Here is a 9,965-nt window from a genome sequence, read left to right on the forward strand (position 1 = left end):
GTGTGTCTCAACTGGAATGAACTTACACTGTACACTGAAATCTTGGTTCGTTCCCTCCCTTGAAATCCCGTACCTTACATATATGAAAGATTGTTTATTGAGAACTTCCGCACATGCCATTCTCCATGAAGTTCAGATATCCCTACACACACCTTTGCTTTTGTTTCTCTACAGGATATAAAAGAGACCTTGTCTCATTTGCCAAGGTGTCGAAAATCAGATGGGCTGGTCACGTAATGAGATTTAAAGACGACTGTTGGACTAGAGCTGTTACTGATTGGATTCCACGGGATGTCAAGAGACCGCGTGGCCGCCCACCTACCAGATGGTCAGACTGCTTTGTCAAGGTCATGAACGATCGGTTTGAGGCCCTCCATGTTCCCGGAGCGAAGAGATGCCATTGGGCTACACTAGCACACGACAGGGACAAATGGAGACATTACTGGCGCCCGCTCGAGCAAATCGACGACTAACGGGAAGTTAAGTGATTAAGTGATTAAGTGAGTCGTGAGTGCCCCATATCATCAGTGTGGGCAGGGGAGGGGCATGGGCATAAAGACATGGATGGAATGAGCCACTGAAGCAATCTCTGATCTCTGCTTATTCTAGGAATTCAGCTATCGATATGGAAACACCACAGGATGTTTCTTTGGATGTGCATACAGTGTGCAATGTCTCTGAGCTTTACTTTAGTAAAGCTAATTTATCCCTGCCATGCTACTTTACTTTCAGAAAAAATTTAAAGCGCTTTCAAGGTATGTTGATTTAAGAATCCCCTATTAATATTTTATTTAACTCTCAGTGTAATGAAGCCTTCAGGGTCAGGTGAATGAGTCCCATTGTAATTACTGGTTTGGGCATATCGAATACACAATGGATAGCTTGCCAGGCTCTGCTGTGCGGGTGGAATACTCTCTGTAGCTTGCCAGTCTTTCTGAGAGGGATAGAGGCTTTTGGGGCGACCTCTAATCGCCCTCATAGGTGTTACCACATTTGAACCCTATCAAATATGGTATGGCAATTCCGGAAGATGGGTACTTAGTATCTTATGATGTGTCTGGTGGTTGGTGGAAGCAGACAGAGCAGGGTAAGGTGGGGCTCCTGATTATAATCCCTTTATCATCTGTGGTTGGTGGAAGCAAGCAGAGAATCTCTGTCCCTGGGCCCATTGAGCCTGGAGTCCAAGGTCTCAGAGAGTTCCGCTTACCTTGTTCTGTGGGTCTTCAGTCGTGCGTCAGTCTTGGCAACTATCGCCCGATCTGCCTATTGTCTGTCATCTACAAGTTGTTCACTCGAGTCATCCTAAATAGGATTGGCAGAACACTAGATGAAGGACGACATTGCGAGCAAGCCGGGTTCCGCAAAGGATTCAGCACCATCGACCATATCCACACGATAACCAAGCTCATTGAGGTTTCTCAGGAGTTCAAGATGCCGCTCTGTCTAACGTTCATTGATTTAAAGAAGACCTTTGATTCTGTTGAGATGGAAGTGGTCATTGAAGTCCTAGCCAATCAGGGCATTCAAGCTAAATACATCAAGATCCTCCGTGAACTGTATTGCGGGTTCACTACCAAGATCTCACCATTCTACAAGAAGTAATCATCGATGTCAAGAGAGGGGTTAGGCAGGGTGATACCATTTCACCGAAACTCTTCAGTGCCACCCTCGAGAACATCATGTGACGACTGGAATGGGAAGAAATGGGAGTGAAGATAGATGGTTGGCAACTACACCACCTCCGCTATGCTGATGACATTGTTTTAATAACACCAAACATCAGCCAAGTGGCACAAATGCTGGCCAACTTCGACTGTGAATGTGGAAAGGTAGGACTACAGCTGAATCTTATGAAGACAATGTTTATGAGAAACAGCCTTGTTCCTGATGCCCCATTCACTCTCAACGGAATGACCATCTCCAAATGCAACAGTTATGTGTACCTAGGTCGAGAGGTCAACATGTCAAATGACCTTGCACCCGAGTTGCACAGGAGGTAGAGAGCGGCTTGGAACGCCTTCAAGAGCGTCGAAGAAATAGCTAAGAGGACGAAGAACCTCCGGCTCTGGGCACATCTCTTTGATTCCACTGTTCTTCCTGAATTAACATACGCCTCAGAGACCTGGGCCCTATGCAAACAGGATGAGAACGGTATTCGGGTCTCCCAAAGAGAAATTGAAAGAGCTATGCTTGGAATATCACGTTTCACTCAAATGAGAGGAAAAAATCCGGAGTTCCGACATCCGTCAGCGATCAAGATTCAGGGACGCTGTCTCGTTTGCTGTCTCTTTTGCCAAGGTGTCAAAAATCAGATGGGCTGGTCATGTAATGAGATTTAAAGATGACCGCTGGACTAGAGCTGTTACCTACTGGATTCCACGGGATGTCAAAAGACCACGTGGCTGCCCACCTACCAGATGGTCAGACTTCTTCATCAAGATCATGAAAGATCGGTTTGAGGCTCTTCATGTTCCTAGAGCGAACAGATGCCATTGGGCCACACTAGCACGTGACAGGGACAAATGGAGATGTTATTGGCGCCTGCTTGAGCTAATAGACGATTAACGGGAAGTCAAGTGATCAGTGTAATGCAAGAAAGGGAAGTGATTATTATGGAAAGTGCTGCAAGTGATTTAAATTTTTTAAGTTTCTTCACATTGACACTTAGAATATTTCCATAGCGTTGGTAATATCAACTAAAACTCAACTTATTTTTGAGTCAGACTCGTGATTAGGACAAATAATAGGGATTTTAATTAAGGGACTTTAAAAAGTGTTTATTTATTTATTTATTTATTATTAGTGAAACACCATGAGGTGTGTAAACACAAAAAGACGCACACAGCAGCAACATTTTATCTCTCCTGTCGCCCATTTCGGTAGTCTCACACCACTTCCCCCAACTCAGGGAGGTCAATGGTGATGGTCAGGCAAAGGAAGGAAAGGAGGGCCAGGTTGGTTGGTGTCAGTTACAGTTTATTCCAATCTCATCTCCATTCACCTCTCTCTCTCTCTCTCTCTCTCTCTCTCTCTCTCTCTCTCTCTCTCTCTCTCTCTCTCTCTCTCTCTCCTATCTCTCTCCTATCTCTTTCTCTGCTTCTCCCTCACCAAGCTACTTCACTCTCCTTCTTGATCCCCCTTCTTTCTCCTCTGGCTCTGGATACTGGATCCCCTTTCTCCTTCTGACCTGGCTCTCAAATCTGGATCCCCAGCCCCCTCTTACCATCTAGTTAAATCTCCACGCGTGAGGGGTTGGGACTTACACATAGGTGTGGTCGCACTCAATAGGGGTAAAGTTCTTTCCCTCAGGGGAAGCCGCTTCTAGGAAAGATTCTCATATGGCAGGATGTCCCATCAACAATGGAATCCCGTGGGTGATTCTCCTCTCCTTGTCCAAGAAATGTATAGGCATTCATAATTTTAATCCTTTTATGTGAACATAGTAAGAGATACATTAAGATTATAGAATTGCTCTCCTGGGCAGTCATCTAGATCTCAGACTACAGTGCTCAGGCCAGATTAGTCTTTCCTGTCCCTAGCAGGGTCATAGTCTCATCGTTACTTTTGGATCATGACAGCATCTGTCCATCATCAAGCCTTAACTTATAGTTAAGAATCGTGGCACTTTGGCCTGGCCCATTTCAGTGTGAGGGTAGCTCACAACTTGCTCTGGATCCGTTCAGTCCCTCATCGAACTCTGCTTTTGGGGTGCTAGGAACTAAGAGCAACGGAGGCTTAAGTCGAGAAAGCACATGCCCCGGAGTGAGTAATATTCGAAGCAAATTCAATTCCACGTCACAAAAGCATAATATTAACTGTCTTTCTGTATCCATATAAAAAGGGCATTGCTTTTTTTTAAAAAAAAATTATTAGTGAAACACCCTGAGGTACAGTTGTAGACTTACTAATTTTTGTGCTTGGGTTTCAATTATACAATGTTCGAGTACCCATCGCTCCACCAGTGCCCATTCTCCACCACCACTGATCCCACTATCTCTCCCATTCCCCACTTTCCCAATCACACCCTGCCTCTGTGGTAGGGTATTCCCTTTTGTTCTCTCTCTCCTTTTGGGTTCTGTGGTTTGCAAAAGAGGCATTGTGTGGCAATCATGTTCGGTCTATTGTCTACTCTCAACATGCATCTCCCCTCCTGGGAGGATATTCCCAACACCAAAAAGGGCATTGCTTTAAAGTAAACTATTCAATTGATATAAAGAGAGGAGAATGGCAATATTAGCTTACAATAAAAGTTCAGTGTCCTAGAAGGATATGACCTTACAAATTAACAAAGTCTGATTAGGGGGAAAGGCTGATTAACTGCTTGGGGACGAGAGTATATAAAAGAGGTTACAGTTAAACAAAGGAATGGTAGTGACTCGGGAGTACTGTGATGGGTATAACCTGATAAAACTAACCTCCTTGTGGCAAGGGAGAAAGGACAAAATCAATGTTATCCTACATTGAAGTACAGTTGTAGACTTGCAAATGTTTGTGCCTGGGTTTCAGTTATACAATGATCGAGTACCCATCCCTCCACCCGTGCCCATTCTCCACCACCCATTGGTATCCCAGTATCCCTCCCACCACACTCCCATTGCCCTCTGCCATCCCACCACCCCCCCCCTCTGTGGCAGGGCATTCCCTTTTGTTCTCTCCTTTTGGGTATTGTGGTTTGCAATAGAGGTATTGATTGGCAATCATGTTCAGTCCATAGTCTACTTTCAGCATGTATGTTCCATGCATGCTCAATGATCATTCCTGGTGGTACTTAGCGAGACCATATGTAGTTCAGGGAATCAAAGCTGGGTCAGCCCAGATCAAGGTAAGAACCTTACCCACTATTGTATTTCTTTGGCATGGTTTACATTTCTTCATTTTTTTCAGATTGGCACTTTGAATTTTCTCCATCATTTAGGTAATGTCAACTGAAACCCAACTCATTTTTTCATCAGGCTCATCATGAGGACAAGTTGTAGGGATTTTAATTGAGGGATAATTTATAAAGATGAGAAGTAGGGTAGAGAACAAGGAATAGTCCAGCACCCAAGGCAGAAATGGGTACACAACCGTCATTGGCCTGGGCCTCAAGTGGCAGGTAAAGAGCGCTGTGAGGGTGGGAGAGTGTGATAGGGGAGAGGAAAGCAGAGCCTGCCAGTCAGCTTGGGAGGGCCATGTCTACTACACACTGCTACTCAGTTGCTTTGTGCCCCAGGGCCTTCTCCTCTGCTTCCTATTAGTTGAAATAGCAGAGAGAGGTAGGGAAGAGGGCCGGGGTGATGTGTCCACAGCGGTCAGTTTTTCAGGGAGAGAGCCAGATGGGAAAAGTGGATAAAGGAACATCGAGAATATCCAGTACAGGAAATATTTCTGCATAGGAAATTTAAGTTAGTGGGAAATCAGTTCAACTCCTTGTATATAAAACAGTGAGTGACTGACACTTTCCAAGTGGTAACTAGAGACATTAACATTCTAGGGGCTAAGGTGATAGTAAAGAAGTTAGGACACTTGCCTTGCACGTGGTCAACCCAGGTTTGATCTCAAGCATCCTATATGGTCCCCTGAGCATCGCCAGCATTTCCTGAGTTTTCAGTCAGAAGTAACCCCTGAGTATCGCCAGCAGTGGGATTGCCACTCCCTAAAAAAAAAAGCACAAAACATTCCACTGTTACATTAATTTTGAAAATTGCTTTATACACTCAGGATCACACTTAAGTTTATCATGTTATTTTCCTGTTATTTTCAACTGTGATCACACAGTTTTCATGTATGTTGATCAAAGATTTATTGTGTGTTACTAATTTCCATAAAATATTATTATCTATTATAAGAAATTAGAGTTTATATTTAAAATCCATAGGATTATCATGTGATTGTGACCTGGGTAAAATTATAGGTCTTTAATCTCAATCTATGATTTTGTCTATTTTCCTTCTGATACAGATATTACAGATTTTAGTTAGAGACAGAATAGTCTTATTTCTTATTTCTGTTTCAATATTCTATTCTATTCTATTCTATTCTACGACTATATTCTATTCTATAATTATATTATATTCTACGATTTCTCATAGAAGAAAATGGACTGACTGCAGCAAGGAGTAAACTCTGAACTCTGCATTGTGTGGCCAAAAACATAAAAGTCAGAAAAACACCCAAACCAATCAAACAAAAAACCTCTTCTTGTGACCTTAAAGGTAAGATTGCTGCTTGTAAGGCTTGTAAATCTGCCACATGGTGACTTGTTGCCAATACAGCTCTTTCTCCAAACATCACTAAATTTCTTCATTCATGGTGACTCAATACTTTTTAAGCTCTATCATCAAAGAAAAAAAAAAGAGAGAGAGAGAGTTCCTAGAAGCCATAGACTTTTATAGGGTTTTAATGTAAAATCTTAGCACGCAGAAGGTTGTGTGTTCGCAGCCTCTCTGGACAGCTCTTTCTAACCCACCGTGTTCGGTGCTCTTGAGCCTTGTGTGTGGCCTGGATCAGGACGGCTGTTCTCTCTCTCAAGCTTGAGTCCCTCTCACTGTGACTCTGGATCTCTCCCACCTGGGCCTACAGTCTTAGTTTATATAGCAATCACTTAAGGGGTGACGCAAAGGTGGGTTGAACATTAACAAATCAACAAAGTGAGGTAAGACCACTCCTCCAGGAGATTAACTCAAGGATAAAATCTCTTCTAAAGAGATTACTCTAGATTTCTAGGAGATCCGCTCAAAGGTGGGATCCCAACAAGGATGTGTTCTTCCCTCAGTTAATAATCTACTTAAATAGTTGTAATAAATCTACTTCTAATAGTTCTAGCAATTTCATTCTGTATGAGCACATTAAGAGATAAAAACTTAGTTTGGTTCTTTCTCAGAACATCTCACTATACATTCCACAGTCATCAGGCCAGGTTAATCTTCCTAGCCCCAGCAGGGTCCTAGTCTTGTCATTACTTTTGGATCATGACAGCATTTGTCCATGATCATGTCCTCAACTTATAGTTGAGTATTGTGGCGCTTTGGCCTGGCCCATTTCGATGCCAGGGTAGCTCACAGCTTTCCCTGGGTCCATTCAGTTCCTCGTTGGGACCCTGCTTTTGGGGTGCTAGGAACTAAGGGCAACTGAGTCAAGACAGCAGATTCTCAGGGATAAATATTATTTGGAGTCAATCAACTCCCAAGTTACAAATTATAAAATTAACTGTCTTCCTGTGCCCATACAGAAAGGACATTGCTTTAAGGTAAACTATTCAAAAGACATAAGGAGAGGAGAAAGGCAATATTAATTTATAATAAAAGTTCAGTGCCCCGGGATGGATGTGACCTGATAAATGTAAGCAACCTGAGGGAGAACAAAACAGTGTTATCCTATAATTTATCAGGTTACAAAATCAATATACAAAAGTCCATGACTTTTCTATATACAAATAATGAAATAGAAGTGAGATATTTAACAAAAAAATTCTGTTCACAATAGTGTCTCTGAAAGTCAAATACCTCAGAATCAGTTTAACTATAGCAGTGAAAAACCTTTACAAAGAAAACTACAGAACACTACTTCAAGAGATAAAAGACGACATGATGAAATGGAGACACATGCCCTGCTTATGGATTGGGAGGATTAGCATCACCAAAATGACAATATTCCCGCAAAGCATCATACAGATTCAACGCAGTCCCCATTAGTATACCCACAGCATTTTTCAAATAAAAAACTCCTGAATTTCATATGGAACAATAAGTCCCCATAAACAGATAAAGAAATACTTGGGATAAAGTAGATGGGTGACTTCAAACTGTACTAGAAAGCTGTAGTAATTAAACAGAACTAGAAAGCAGTGGTAATTAATAAAGACAGGCCCTCAGATCAATGGAATTGAGTAGAATATCCTGACACAGTGCCTCAAAGTTATGATCACTTGATCATTGATAAAGGAGCAAGAAATATGAAATGGAAAAAGGAAAGTCTCTTCAACAAGTCCTGCTTGAAAAACTGGACAGCTACATGTAAAAAAAATGAACTCAAACTTTTTTTAATTAGTGAAACACCATGAGGTACAGTTGTAGACTTACAGACTTTTGTGCTTGGGTTTCAATCATACAATGATCGAGTACCCATTCCTCAACCAGTGCCCATTCTCCACCACCAATGATTCCAGTAGCCCTCACACCTCCCACTCTATCCCCACCCACACCACCACATCTCTGTGGCAGGGAATTCCCTTTTGCTCACTCTTTCCTTTAGGGTGTTGTAGTTTGCAATAGAGGTTTTGAGTGGCCATCGTGTTCGGTCTATAGTCTACTTTCAGCACGCATCTTGAATCCCGAGCAGAACTCAAACTTTCTTTCATGCCATGTGCAAAAGTCAAATCAAAAGGGATTAAAACCTCAATACTAGACCTGAATTCATTAGGTACATACAGGAAATGTAGGAAGAATTCTCAATGACATTGAAACTAAAGCATCCATAAGGTTGAAACACCACTGACCAAGCAAGTGGAAGTGAGGATAAACAAATGGGACTACATTCAACTAAGAAGCTCCTGCACCTCAAAGAAAACTATGTCCAGGATACAAAGATGGCCTATGGAATGGGAAAAAGTATTTACTCAACACTCATCTGATAAGGGGTTAATATTAAAGACATATAAGGCACTGACTGTTAGAATTTTAAAAGAAAAATGCCATGCAACCCTATGCTTTGTATGGAGTCAATCCAAGGGTTTGATTGTTTATTTTTCAAGGTGAATATTCGGTTGATGATCAGAGAACAATTTGGTAAGCTGGTAAAGAACCTGGGTTGATCATTTGCAAGGCGAGCACTCTAACCAATGTACTATTACTGTGGTCTCCAACACTGGTTTGATATCCTGCACCCATGTAATCCGTTGAGCCCACCAGTAGGGTTTGCTGAGTGCAGAGCCAGATAAATAAAGAATACACAAAGCTCAATAACAAAGACAATAAATCATCCCATCAAAAATAGGGGAAGATGATTAATAGACATTCCCCTCAAGAGTTCATGTGGTCAGCCAACACACTTAGGAAAAAGTGTTCTTTGTGACCTTTTATCAAAAAGAAAATCTAAACCATACAAGTGGTACAACATGGAAAGTATCATGTTAAGCGAAATGAGTCAGAAAGAATGGGATAGACAAAGAAAGATTGCATTCATCTGGGGAACATAAAGTAACAAAATAGGAGACTAACACAAAGAAGTGGCCGACGTTAGTACCAGGAATTTTGCTCCATGACTTGGAGGTCAGCCACATGTGCTAGGGGAAAAGGAAACTCAGATAGAGAAGGGAGCACCAAATAAAGGGTGTTGGGAGGATCCTCCCAGGATAGGAGAAGCATGCTGAAAGTAGACTATAGACCAAACATGATTGCACACAATGCTTCTCTTGTAAACCACAGGACCCAAAAGGAGAGAGAGAAAACAAAATGGAATGCCCTGCCCCAGAGGCAGGGTGGGATGGGGGTTTGGGTGGTGGGAGGTTCGCTGGGACCCATGGTAGTGGAGATGGGCACTGGTGGAGGGAAGGGTACTTGATCATTGTATAACTGAAACCCAAGCACAAAAATTTGTAAGTCAATAACTACCTCATGGTTTTTCACTAATAAAAATAAATAAATAAATGTAAAGAAAACAAAAACAATATTACAATATCACAATATCATCTCCCACTACTGAGAGTGTCACATATCAAAAAAGACTGGAGGGAGGATACTACTGGCAGGCTGTAGTGACAGAGGAATTCAAATTCACTATTGGTGAAAATCACTTCTTTGTAGAATGTGAGATCCTGGTAGTGAATCCACAATACAGCTCACGGAGGATCTTGATGTATTGGGTTTGAATGCCCTGATTGGCTAGGGCTTCAATGACCACTTCCATCTCAACAGAATCAAAGGCCTTCTTTAAATCAATGAACATTAAACAAAGCAGCATCTTGAATTCCCGAGAAACCTCAATGA

Source organism: Sorex fumeus, unplaced genomic scaffold, assembly GCF_029834395.1.
Source record: "Sorex fumeus unplaced genomic scaffold, SorFum_2.1 ptg000094l, whole genome shotgun sequence".
In the NCBI taxonomy this organism is placed as follows: Eukaryota; Metazoa; Chordata; class Mammalia; order Eulipotyphla; family Soricidae; genus Sorex; species Sorex fumeus.